We start from the raw sequence: 13,342 nt of genomic DNA, 5'->3' as shown, positions 1-13,342 counted from the left end.
CATTTGATGCTGATATTATAAATTAGAGACTTTTTTAATAACCCAAGAATTTAATAGAACAGACCGAATATCCCTAATCCAAAATTTCCCCAAAAAGTATCTGAGAATTAATGTGCAAAAAGTTACAGGTTTCAGAGTATATTTTGGATTGGGGTGTCCTAGGTAGGCCTGTTGAAGTGGCAATATCTAAGCACGCATTCTGAAACGCCGCTGGTTCCCACATCTTTGGGAAAGGAGACCAACTCTGGATAGGGCTCCTCAACACTGCTCGCTTCCCTGGCAGACCAAAGAAGGGTTATGTTTCTGCAGTTTCACTCATGCCTAAAATGTTCTAATTCTGTTTTTATTCTTCGATCCATGTATTATTTAGAAGTTGTTTTTAGTAAATATTTGGAGATTTCCCAGAGATCTTTCTGCTTTTGATTTCTAAAAAAAAAAAAATCCATGTGGAAAAAGAACAGTTCCTAAAATATCATAGACTTTTTTCATTACCAAACTAGGGTTATATTTGCTATTTTTAGGTGCAAATGGGAAAAAAAAAATGCCAAAAATACATGCAGGCTGAAATAGAAACATCTAGAAACAAAACACTAAGCTCCAGTTTGAGAGCTCTTCTTGATCTTTATCTCACAAGCAGCAGGGGGTGATGGTTGGGAATTCCAAATTTGGAGCCAAACACCAAAAGTCAGTCACATGCTTGCAAACTGTGCGCGCAGGGGACATGGTGTTCACCCACTTTCATGTGGTTTCTGGAGCCAGGACAGGCAATAATGACATCTCAGTTGCTAAGGCTGCTGAGAAGACCACACAGATACACAAATGCATTATATAATACTAAAAGCTCTTAGCATGGATCTAGCAAAATCTAGCAAAATACTTCTGTTCATTCACCTAATAGAATATCGAAGAAACTCAGCTTCCGGAGACCTGAATCCAAACCAATCATTTCCACGACTGGCTTTGAAGAGCAACCATGCATAGGACTTTGAGGTGCGGTTTAATGGGAGATTTTTCTTAAATCTGTCCCTGATGTGTGACCAGTGGTGCAGCTGGGACACCTATTGCTGGAAGAGACAGTTCTGCCTCTACTACACAAGGCGAATCCCAGACAGAATCTGCGTGAACGTGAGCCTTGTGACGCACAGACTTCCGAGAAGAGAGGAGGCTAAAAGTTGGAAAATTTAATTTCAAAACATTCTTCAAAATGTTGCTATTGATATAATTACAGCCAGTCTACGTTTTATAAAATGCGCTTCCTATTCCTCGTTCCCTGCAGGTGGCGCCCGTTCGCCGCTGTGGCCAGCGTGAGGCACTGCAGTCCCCAAAAGCCGTGCCCCTTGAAAGGCTTGCACGGTTCTGGTTCAGCAGCGTTTATGAGAGGGACCACTGTGCTTCCCTGGGGAAGATGTTTCCTCACAGCGAGAGGGCTTTCTAAGAGGAAACCCCAGCTTTACGATGGCGCTCCGTGGTAAAGTCAGAGCCAACCTGGAGAAGTCAGTCCTACCTGTCAGACGGCAGAGCCCCTGTGCTCCAAGACTTCCAGCGTTTAGTGCCGCCCACCCCCGGGGGGGGGGTGTCGGGAAGGCGGGGTGTGCCCTAGGTAGCAACCAACCAGAAGGCTCCAGGCCCTGAACTCCACTTAGAGCAACTTTGCCTTCTTCTCATCCTTCTCATTACAAGTTACCTTGTCCCTACAGAGCAAAAAATAAAAAATAAAAATGAGCGATGTGTAGGGAGGGGCAGGAGGCCATCGGGGACCCTGTGAACACTGCCAGCTGATTGAGACATAGAAAGCCCAGTCCTTTTCCCTTTCTCATCCCCCCATCCTTCTTTTCTCCCTCCCTATCCTCTTTCTTTCCTTCACCCCCTCTTTCTCTCCTTACCTTGGGGTGGGGAGAGAGAGAGAGCTCTCAAAGCTTGTACTAAACAATTCCATTGCTTAACCACCCTCCCAAGCACGTGTTCTTCTTGGCTAATCTGATTGCCAGATGCAAAAGCTAAGTGCATGTGGCTTGGGGTTTTTATCAGGCACGCAGGCAGAGAAAGGCTGGCTGCACACTCCCCTGCAGGAGATCTGCAGGCCCCTTCTTGCTTTACTTGTGGCCTTGAAGTCCAGCCCCTTCTCCTCTGTTCTTCATCTCATTCTTGAGTTCTGGAGACCACACTGGAATCCAAACGAAAAGCGATCAGCCTAACAACCAGGGATAATTAAATTTACTAGTTGAATTTTGTTTCAGCAAATACAATTACAACATCCAGTCTCATCTCCTGGGGCTTTTTGCGTGTCTCTGCAAGGAGCCCCTGGGCAATGATGCCCTCCTGATAGAGAGAAAATGTTTTCTGCAGAGCGTGCACGCCAGGTGTGTCCACAAGTTGCCAGCCACCTCTAAGGGAAACCGTGCACCACCTAAGATGCCCTGGTTAACTCTACATGTGACGGTTGCATTACAGCAAGTCAGAAATAAATCCAGTGTCACCAGGGAAGGTTAATAATAAGATAACATTAATGTTCACAAAGTTTTTAATATCTCTAAATCCCCGTAAGTGTGAACAATAGGAATACACACACACACACACACACACACACACAGAGCTGCAAGTAGCAGACAGTGTAATAGAGGCTTAAAGAGACAGGGACTCTTTTAAGTTTCCTCTCCAAATGAGAAGCTCTGGGTTAGGAGTGGCTGGCACCGTGCCAGTTCGGTGTGACGGCACTACCAAAGTCCAAGCCTCCTTCCTTTCCACACGCCCGGATATGGAGTGCTGGCTTTTTCGTTCCTGTGCCCTTACGATCACAATGCTAGTACGGCTGCAAGACCTCCAGACTTGACCTCTGTTCAAGCCTGAGAGTCTGGGGAAGGGGAAGGGATGATTGACGACGCTGGTTCAAAGCAAAGGGCTACCTTAACATGGCTTCATTTATTCAACGCCAGAAACCAAAATTTCCAGGAAATGTAAGGACTTCTCTCTTGCTAATATAGATTGTTCATTCATTCGGTTATTCACTTTTTGTGATTCAGTGGGTCGTTTATACCCTTTGCGACAAAGCAAGTTCAAGGCTAGCAAATTAGTGAGACCCTATCTCAAAATAGTAAAGAGGGGGGAAAGGCTGGGGATAGAGTTCAGTGGTGGAGTGCTTACCTAGTATAAGGCAATCCCCAGTACCCCTAAAATAAATAAAATGCCCTGTTGTGTGTGATGTTTTCACTATTTTTTTTAAACTTGCAAAACCTTTCAGACACTTTGAAGAGCAGGGACAATGAGTTCTGAACATTTACACCTCAGCTGGGTGACTGGATATCCGGAATGGCCTAGGTCAGGGGACTTTAACATCTCCCGAGAAACTGATAGGACTCCATCCTAAAGCAAAAACTACAGAGTCAACTCAGAAGAAACTTGGAGGGTGTTCTCAGACTCCCTACAGCTACTGAGGAAGGGAAGAGAACTACTTAGATCAAGAGGCGGAGGGTGTGTGGGTAAGGAGCAAGCCGCTGGGGTTTGGTGAGAACATTTGCATGGAGCCTGTCTCACTGAGGGGGCAGGGGGCATGATTCCTATTAAAGTAAAAGTTTTGAGAACAAAGAGAGAGTGAATTAATTCAAGAACCCTTAGAAACCTAGATCTAAATAGATACAGCCTTCCAAATTCAATTTGCCTTTTGTTGTGAAAAGAGACTGGGTGACTGAGTGTATGTGTGTGTGTGTGCGTATGTATGTGTGTGTGTGTTTATATAAAATAAAACCAGTGTGCTGAAGAGACGTCTGCATCCATGTGTTTATTGCAGAACCACTTATAATATTCAATCCAAGGGGCTAGAGAAAGGGGCTCAGTGATTAAGAGCACTGACTGCTCTTCCCTAAGACCTGAGTTCAATTCCCAGCACCAACACGGTAGCTGTCAATACAGTTCAGTTTCCAGCATCCACACGGCAGCTTGCTGCTGTCTATACCTCCAGTTCCAGTTCCTCTCACACAGGCATACATGCAGGCAAAACACCGATGCACATAAAATAAAAATTAAAAAAATTATCCAACCCAAGATATGGAATCAACGTAACTGCCCAGGGATGAGCAAAGAAAGCGTGGCAAGTCCACCCTGTGGCCTACCGTCGAATATTACATGGTCATAAGGAAGACTGAAATTCTTTCATTTGCAGCTACGTGGACTGAAGGATGTGGTACGTGAAATAAGCCCGAAACGGACGGGCTGCACGTCCTTATCGATGCATGGCTGATAAAGAGTTGATCCCCGAGTAGACAATAGAACAGTGGTTACCAGGTACCAGTGAAGGGATGGGAGAGGAAGCGTGGAGAAGGCGATGGCTGATGGATGCCAGGTGCAGCTGGATGGGGACACACATCTGTGTTCGGCAACCGCTCAAATACTTAGGTGTTCTCACTACAAAGAATTGATATGTCTGAGGGAGCAGACACACAGTTACCCTAGCTGACATTCCACAATGTACCCGTATTGAAATGCCACACTGTGCCCTTGAATACGCGCAATTACTATGTGTCTGAAAATGTATTTTAAATGAAGGAAAGGCTTACAAACTCTGAGAAAATATTAATATCTGCACATTAAGATAGCTTACAATGTCCCCAAAGCTTTTAGTGAATTTGTCTTGAAGTCCAGTCACACTGTGGTCTCCCTGTGGACCAGCTGTGGTGACTAGCCCTGGCTGTCAACTGGACTGGATTGAGAAACACCTAGAAGCTTGGGGAACAGGCTTCTGAGCCTGTCTGTAAGGGCATCCCCAGGGGATTGGCATGAGGGTGAATAAGCTGAGTGGGGAAAGGCCCGCCCTCTCTGTGGTGCACACCATCCAGCAGTATGGGAACCTGGATGGAACAAGAAGCAGAAGCGGAAAGCTCGCACACACCATAGGCTCAGTCCTTCTCGGCTTAGGTGCTCAGACTGCTGCCATTGGCTCACGGACCTCAGAGCCCAGCTTCTTCAGCCTGCAAACCCGAAGTCACACCAGCTGCTCTCCAGGGGCTGGGCTGCATCACTGGGTCACGCCCACACTTCTAGTGTCCTGGACCAAGCTGCTGCTGGTTACCCCAGCTCTCCAGCCTGCCGATGGCTGCTGTGGGACTGGCCACCTCTCATTACATAACCAATTCCCTGATAATTCTATGTGCACTCTCTTGTTTTTCTCCTTTATGAATTCCTCGATTCACCAGGGCTCTCTATTTGGGGGCACAGACCTCCATTATATCCATCTACAGTGGTATGACGGTAAGCCGCTTTGTTGGTCAGAAAAGTGTATCAGCTAACTTTGCTGTGTAACAAATTGACCACTTCAACTTTGTGGTTCAAACAACAGCTCCTTATTTGTCTCCCAGTTCTTTTTTTTTTTTTTTTTGGTTTTTCGAGACAGGGTTTCTCTGTGGTTTTGGAGCCAGTCCTGGAACTAGCTCTTATAGACCAGGCTGGTCTCAAACTCACAGAGATCCGCTTGCCTCTGCCTCCAAGTGCTGGGATTAAAGGCGTGCACCACCACCGCCCAGTTCTTGCTGTGAAGCTCTGTCAGGCTCAGCTTTCCAGCTCCTCTGGGAATGGTAGGCTTGCAGTATTGAAGTATTCTACAGCCAGCACCCAGCTTAGCTGCTGTCTGGTCTGGCAGGCAGCAACTTCGGATCTCTTTGGTCTTTTATCCTTGAACGGGCCTGCACAGACGTGGTCCTGGGACAACAGACTAGCTTCCCAGAGAAAGAAAATGGAGGGCCCTTGAGGCTCCAGTTCAGACCTGGCACTTCTGCTAAGTTCTATTATGCAAAACAGCTCACAAGCCCGGACCAGACTTGAAGAAGGCACACTGGCTATCTCTCGTGGAAGGAGTTGCCAGGGCATATTACAAAGAGATGGATGCAGGGAGGAGATTTTCGCAATCTACTACCGACAACAGATAAATCAATAGTGACATCTTTCTCCTCTTCCAGGACAGGCCTCGTCTGTTCACTGTGTCAGGCACGGTACTAGGGGACAGGATAGTTTAGTGGTTTTGTGCGACATGTGAAAAACTAGGCCTGGGTTGGAGAGAGGGCTCAGTAGTTGAGAGCACAGACTACTCTTACAAAGGACTAAAATCTGAGTCCCAGCGCCCACGTTTGTCAGCTCATAATTGCTTGTAACTCCAGCTCTGGGGATACAATACCTCTGGCCTCCCTGGGCACTTGTACTCCCGTGCACATACCCACACACAGATGTACACACCAGCACACACTTTAAATTAATAAAATATTTAAAAATAGGCCTCTCCTAGACCCGTGAGAGCAAGTTATTTCAAGTTTTTGGACCTAGAGCTGACTTTTTGTTGTTGTTTAATAAAAACAAAGCTGCTTCCATCTTACAATGTGGATACATTTAAAAATCAACCAGAATAATCTAATTTGAAGACCGACTCCATTCCTCCCCCCCCTAGATGTTATGCTCCACGAGGATCAAGGATTTTGCAGATTCTCCTCGCCGCTGTGTCTTTTGTGCCTGGCTGGCAGGTGCTGGGCACGCAATCCATCCCTGGCCATGAGCCTCGCGGGCAGAAGGCAGATGAGAGTGATGCTCTGGGAGCTCTCATGCACGCAGAGCAGCTCTGGTCTCCTCCCCCGCCCCATTTGTGTTTTCTTTTCTGCTATTACTTAAGGAGAGGACGCATGCAAGAGTGGATGGAGGCCCTGATTACTGTGCCCAGCCACAGTTGCCAGCAGGTGAGGCTGAGTAGGGAGAGGGATTGCCTCAGATGTCTTGGTGTTTGAATAAATGAGTTTGCAAATGAGAGGAGCTGGCAGTCACAGCAGGGAACAGACCAAAGCAGCCGCTGTTTTATTCTTCCGGAGATGAAAGCCTAACTTCCTCCTGCTGACCAATGGTAGTGACTCCAGAGTGGCAGAGAACATGAGGACATTGGCTTGGTCTTGTATTTGTTCCCTATGACCGTGTTATAGAGTTTATGGGTAAGTGGTAAAGAAAATGAAGGCAGAGAAAGAGCCGGGCACCCTGGTGATGAATGAGAGAAGCATTCAGTCCAAGGGAACGGGGAACCCGCTGGTGCAGGAGGGAGAAAACCCAGAGTGGATATCCTGGCTGAGGGCTGTGTAGGAGTCTGAGTTGGCAGGATTTGAGGAGGAACTAGACCCAGGACAGCAAGGTTACATCCTCTGCTTAGCGTGCACCACCAACAGGGCTCTTTGTTTAAAAGGTGGAATGAGAGATTCAGGATGAGAGGCCAGAGGGATGGCTCAGTAGGCAGAGAGGGGGGTCTTGCTACCAAGATTAATAATCTGAGTTCAATTCCCAGAACCCACATAGTGGAAAGGAGAAGGGTTGGGAAAGGAGAGGAGTGAAGGGGGGGGGGGAAGAGTGGGAGTGTATGCTGTGTTGGGGGACAGTAGGAAGGATTATGTCAGAACTGGTTGGGAACAAAGCAAGAAAATGAAATCCAAAGTCACCCAGAAAACTCAAGAGAAGCAAAGCAGGGAGTGTGGGGGAAGTGGGGTTGGAGGAGCCCCTTTTACCTACCCTCTTCGCCCCAATCAGAAACCGATGTTGTAGCTCCTCTGAACAGCAGTGTGAGCTGCCCCTCCCCCTCCTGTAACGTCTGCCCTTTGTGTTTCCCGAGTTCCCAGCATGACATTAATACTAGGGTTCCAAGGAGCACACGGTCAAGCCACAAGGAAAAGTCCGACTCTGTGGTGCTGCACAACAGCCCCCAACCAGAACTAAGTGCCTAGAATCACATCTGAGCTCACCCACCATTGGCCTTGGTCTTATCCTGGACCTCTCTCCTCCCGCTGATAGCTGAAAATAGGACCAGTGACAGCTTCAGAGGGCTCTGTGAGAATTAACTTAACTTCATCAACAATTCTCCTTACCAGGGCCAGTGCAGAGTATAGTTCAAGTAGACCCTAGTAGGAGTCTGTGTCACCGTGCAGCTGGAGGAAGCTGTGGGCATTCAGGCCTCTTCTGCATCTGTGTACTCCTTGATGCTGCAGCCAGGCAGCGTATCCGGTCATATCCTGGGTACCCCACGCTGGGTGGGAGGAGGCAGCAATGCCCACACTTGCTATTTGTCAGCTAGGCTTGGTGACTCTTGCCTATAACTCCAGCATCTCGTGAACTGACCCAGGAGGATCACTGTGGGCTATGGAGCATCCTGGCCTACATAGTGAGCTCCAGGCCAGGCTGGGTTTACAGAGTAAGACCCTACCTATACTTCAAACAAACAGCCATGAAGAGTTCCAAGTCATCATTCTGGTTCACAACTGCCGAGGAAGAGGTCTCTGCTGCAGAGACTGGACAGTTCACAGGAGACATTAAGACGCTCTGTTGAGGCTGGAGCCCACGGCCCTGCAGAGCTCTTGGAGTGGCATGGAGATTCGCAGACCTAAGAGCTTGCCTCCACAGGATCCTGTGGTGCCCCACCCCCAAGTCCCAGTCCTGGCTTGGGCTGTGGGACAGGCGCATCTGTTCCACCTCCTCCTCTGCCAGCCTGGTGACCTGGCAGACTGCCAGCCTATCAGCCAGGGCATTTGAGGAGGCCTGATTTTAATCAATTTCTATTTCCTGTAGAAACAGGTTTTTTTCAGCGCTTTGTAACGCAAGCGCTTTTGATCACATTAAGGCTAACCGTGGCAGCCAGCTTGGCAGCTTGTGTGCAGATTGCCTACAATGGCAGATTGTTTAGACTTTATTGCAATTCAAAGCGACCTAAGGAGGAGGGAGGAGAAGAAAAGGGGGAAAGCGAAAGGGAGGAAATAATGTCCCCAGTCCCTTGTTATCTATTACATAATGCAGTGATAATTCTCTTTAAGGAAAATCGATTCACCTCTCTGTATCTCTCATCCTGCCTGTCTCTCTTTGTCTGTCTCTTGAAATGTCATGTCCTTCTCACAAGCACTAGTGTGAACACACACACACACACACACCACGGTTCAGTGAATACAGTGGGGAAACGTGCAAGCAATGCGCTCCGATGTGCAATCTTTTTTCCTCATCTTTTCCCCCCACTGCCATCACATCTTACATTCAGAGCTGAAGTAGTGAGAAACCAATAAGACCCTGAGGGGACATGTAGGCTGAAAGATGGAGGAGACAGGAAGAGAGAAGTGACTGTGTTTGAGTAAATGAGAAGATGCGAAATCAAGAGAAGCAATAAGAACCAGAGTACTGGGCTGGCAGATGGCTCAGTAGGTAAAGGTACTGGCTGGGGAGCCTGAGGACCTGAGTTCAATCCCTGGCATCCATGTGGTAGAAGGAGACAGCTGACTCCCTCAAGTTGTCCTCTGACATCTACTGCATAATATGCCCCCCCACACACACACACACAAACACGTAAGTACACACATAAATAAGTGGCTTAACAAAGAATCAGCATATTAAAATATTTGGGTTAAGGAATGGTAAGAAATTCGAAATTAAATGAGTTTAATGATCAGACAATATCTAGTTCGGTCGTACAGCCTTAGAAACGTTTGGTTCTCCATTTCCCAACGTGATCAAACATTTCTGCCCTGCCAACACTCTCATGCTGTGCGCGCATTAATCTCACAGAGCCTTCAGAGAGTCCCTGCGGGCCGTCCATTTGGTTCCCAGGATGCCTTCCTAGCTGGCCAAACTTGATTGACGTATGTTCTGCTCTCAGGGCTAGCTGAGCTAACTGGATAAGCTAGTGTGTGTTTATAGACTGGAATGCCCCTGTATTGTGCTCGCATTGTTCTGGAAGAAAGCAAACACAACCCACTCAAACTAGGGGCTCTGGGTGCCTATGCAAGCATGGTGGGGAGGAGTTTCCTGAGAGAATGGTCCTCCTGTGCTCAGTCACATGAGCTCCAGGACTCATTGCTTTGGAACTGGTCTTGTCTATGCATCGCTACCAAGGATAAACACAGATGTTTATGGCACCTTCAGCAAACCTCAGTGTTCTGAAGAGCAAAGAACCAAGGGACTGGAATGCTCTGGGATCCCAATGAGGGTGTTATAAAGTCACAGACTGTGGATTCCGGCTGAGAGAGATTGCTGAGAAGGCAAGACACAGGGTCAAACCAGAAGTGTGCACTTGGCTGTGCTGCAGGACCAAAGCTTAGCTGAATGGAAATGGATAAAAGAATAGAACTTTTAACTCAGCTGAACAATGCCCTCCTGTGCTTCATCACAGTCTCAGCATTGCTTTGCATTTAAACTTATAAGATGGAGGGGCGGTGCTGGAGAGATGGCTCAGCGGTTAAGAGCACTGACTGCTCTTCCAGAGGTCCTGAGTTCGATTCCCAGCAACTACATGGTAGGTGGCTCACAACCATGTATAGTGGAACCCGATGCCCCTTTCCATCATAAAGGTGCACATACAGATAGAGCCCTCATATACATAAAACAAATAAATAAAATATTTAAAAATACTTACAAGATGGGCCTCTTGTCATCCATATTTCCATTTTGGCAGGGAGAAAGAGAGGACAGTCAGGGTCCTCTGGAACATTCATTGAGCTGTGAGAAATGGGTCTTCAGCTGAGGCCAAGGAAAGAAAGCAACACTCCTGATGCTTGGGTGCGGAGAAGCTGACTCTGCAATCTGAGTGAGAATCTGAGAGGTGGAGGGGAAAGCGGCCTTGCCTGGCTCGAAAGCGCCCACAAGATTCAGGAGTACACGTTCTTCTCAGCATCGCCGATCACAAGCTTACGAACCCATAGGATCCCAGCCTTGCCCACCCCCAGAGCTGCTTATTCAGCGGTTAGAAGGCACCAGAATGCATGTTTTCATTCATTTCTTTTAACGGACCAAAAGGGTATGCTTGCGTTGTACAACATGATACCCTGCCACATTTCCATCTCCTATGTGGATCAAGCCCTTAGCATGCCCAACCGCTCACACACTTGTCACCTTGTGGCGAAGGTGCTCCAACTGTGCTCCCAGGCATTTGAGCATGTGCAGTCTTAACTCGGGCTATCCAATCTCTCAAGCTTATTTCTACTTGATGGAAAGTTTATGTCCTTTGCTCAACTCCTCCAAAGTTTCCTGACCTCTAGACTGGGCCGATGTCTACTCTACTCTCTGCATCTATGAACTGGACTTTTAGATTCTTCATGTGGGAGAGCACATGTTTCTGCCTGTATGATAGCTTACTTCGCTCAGCACAACGGCCTCCAAGTTCACGCATGCTGTCACAAATGACAGGACTCTTTATCACTGCAACGGCATCCCGTTGTGTCTGACAACCATACTTTGTTCATTAGCTGATGGACTCCTGCGTCGCTCCTTGCTGGCTGTTGTGAAAGGTGCCCCAGGGATCATGGCATGTAGACTTGCCTTGACTCACAGCTTCCCCGTACATTGGTTGCTAGGTCACGTGGCGGTTCTGTTTGGGGCTTTGAGGAAACTCTATATGCCATCCATCGTGGTCCCACTAACTTATGCTCCAACCAACACAGTGCAGAGGGTTCACTTTCTCCCCTTCCTTGCCAAGGCTCACTTTCCCTCCTGATAACTGCTGTTCTGGTGGGGTGAGGTGGCATCTAGGTGGGATTTTAATTTGTAAGAAATGCACACTGCAAGTGACTGCTCCGAATAATACTTAAATAAGTAAGCTTAAAGAATATTAAATTAGACAATATCCATTTATTCAAAAATATTATTGGGGGGCTGTTGAGAAGGCTCAGCAGTTAGGAACACTTGCTGCTCTGGCAGAGGACCAGGGTTCGATTCTCTGCACCGTCATCAGGTGGATCACAACTGCCTGTCACTCCAGTTCTTGGGAAACTGATGCCCCTTCTTCTCCCCTCTCCTGGTAGCTGAACGCATGTGATGCACATACGTGCACACACATATATACACATAAAATAAAATGAATACATAAAATAAAGTATAAAAAAGAAAGGTTAGGCTCTTTCCATCAAGATAAACACGGAGGAAAGAGAACTCAGAAGATCCACCTGGCCTGTTGGGTCAGGGCGGAGGGGTGGTTCTCACACCTGGCAGGTGCAGTCAGGGGTAGGGTGGGAGCTTAAATTAGATCAAGGACTGTGGTTGAGGGTTATATGTGGTGAGGGGTGGGAGCTGAACAAGGCTGCAAGGACTTAGCTCTGCAGAAAGACTAGAAATACAGGCTCTCAGAGCAGGAAGTAATATGCACAGCACAGTCTAAAACACTGAGAGCAGGAAGCCGGTGCGAAAGCCTGAGTTGCTACCTTTTGGTTAGGTTGGGTCACTATTGTGTTCCCCAGAAAGCTCAGACACTGGGCTCAGGCACCACCCTCCAGGGTTTGGATCTTCGCTCCACCTCCATCGTTGTCAGTAAAATGCACAGGTTAAGTCAGCTGTGCCTCTTGTGAAATGAGAAGGGTGATGGGTCTCCTAGGTAACGGTCAGGTTTGCATCCACAGGAGAACTCCATGATTACTTCACGGTGCTGAGTGCTTAGCGAGTTTTCAGAGCACTGAACCATTTGAGTCTCTCAATGACCTTGAAAGGCAGCCATTATGACTAATCCCATTTTACAAAAGAGAAAATTGAAACTGAACAAGGTTAAGAAATCCAAACAAAGTAATCACAGTTTAAACTTGAACCCAGTTCTCTTAATCCCTAACATAATCTGTCCTTTCTCTTAGCACAAAACAAAGGAATCCGATTATAGAAACCTTGAACACGACATTCACAAGGCACCCTGAATCCTGTGTACCATTACAGGGACTATTGCAACAGAGAATGGACATGCTGGAATAAATGTTGCCAAAGGATGAATCTCCTCAACTAAATGGAAAATAGACACCCTGGATTTTGAGCAGGAGGAAATCAGTTGATAACAGCATTTGGGGGAGTGTCTTGATTAGCTTTCTGTCACCTGGACACAAACTAGAGTCAGTTAGAAAGAGGGACTTCCAATTGAGAAAATGCCTACAGGCAAGTCTGCAGTATATTTTCTTGATTAAAGATTGATGTGGGTGGTCCCAGCCCATGGGAAGTGGTGACACCCCTGAGCAGTCAGTCCTGAGTTGTATAAGAAAAGCAAGCTGAGCAAGTCATGAGGAGCAAGCCAGTAAGCAGCATTCCTCCATGGCCTCTGCTTCAGTTCCTGCCTCCAGGCTCCTGCCTTGAGTTCCACCCCTGTCTTTTCTCAGCATTGGAGTGTTCCCTCTCTCCCTGAGCTGCTTTTGGTCATGGCCTTTTGTCACACCAATAGATACCCTAACAAAGCTGGGTAAAACAGAGCTGTAGCGCAGTGAGGTTGTTGAGTGCAGAGGAAACAGGAACCACGGATGGAAAAGAATAGGGGTGAGTCCTCACAATCAAGAAGAGTTGTTTTAGAAAATCCTTGGAATGGAGTAATCCACAGCTGCTGTTTCCACACTAG

The 13,342-nt window shown here is 47.4% G+C and overlaps 1 long non-coding RNA gene across 1 annotated transcript in view; it reads right to left on the bottom strand.

Annotated features, from left to right (window-relative positions):
* Positions 1–13,342, bottom strand: part of LOC126498018 (uncharacterized) — a 40,441-nt gene that overhangs the window by 9,170 nt on the left and 17,929 nt on the right. The window contains exon 2 of the long non-coding RNA XR_007590746.1: positions 1,505–1,691. This is a non-coding gene — a long non-coding RNA (uncharacterized lncRNA). The remainder of the gene's footprint in view (positions 1–1,504; positions 1,692–13,342) is intronic.

Source organism: Alexandromys fortis, unplaced genomic scaffold, assembly GCF_014885135.2.
Source record: "Alexandromys fortis isolate MF-2015 unplaced genomic scaffold, M_Fortis_MF-2015_v1.1 scaffold_13, whole genome shotgun sequence".
Lineage (NCBI taxonomy): Eukaryota > Metazoa > Chordata > Mammalia > Rodentia > Cricetidae > Alexandromys > Alexandromys fortis.
Note: the sequence above shows the minus strand (reverse complement) of the source record. Positions and strands in the feature narration are given on the sequence as shown.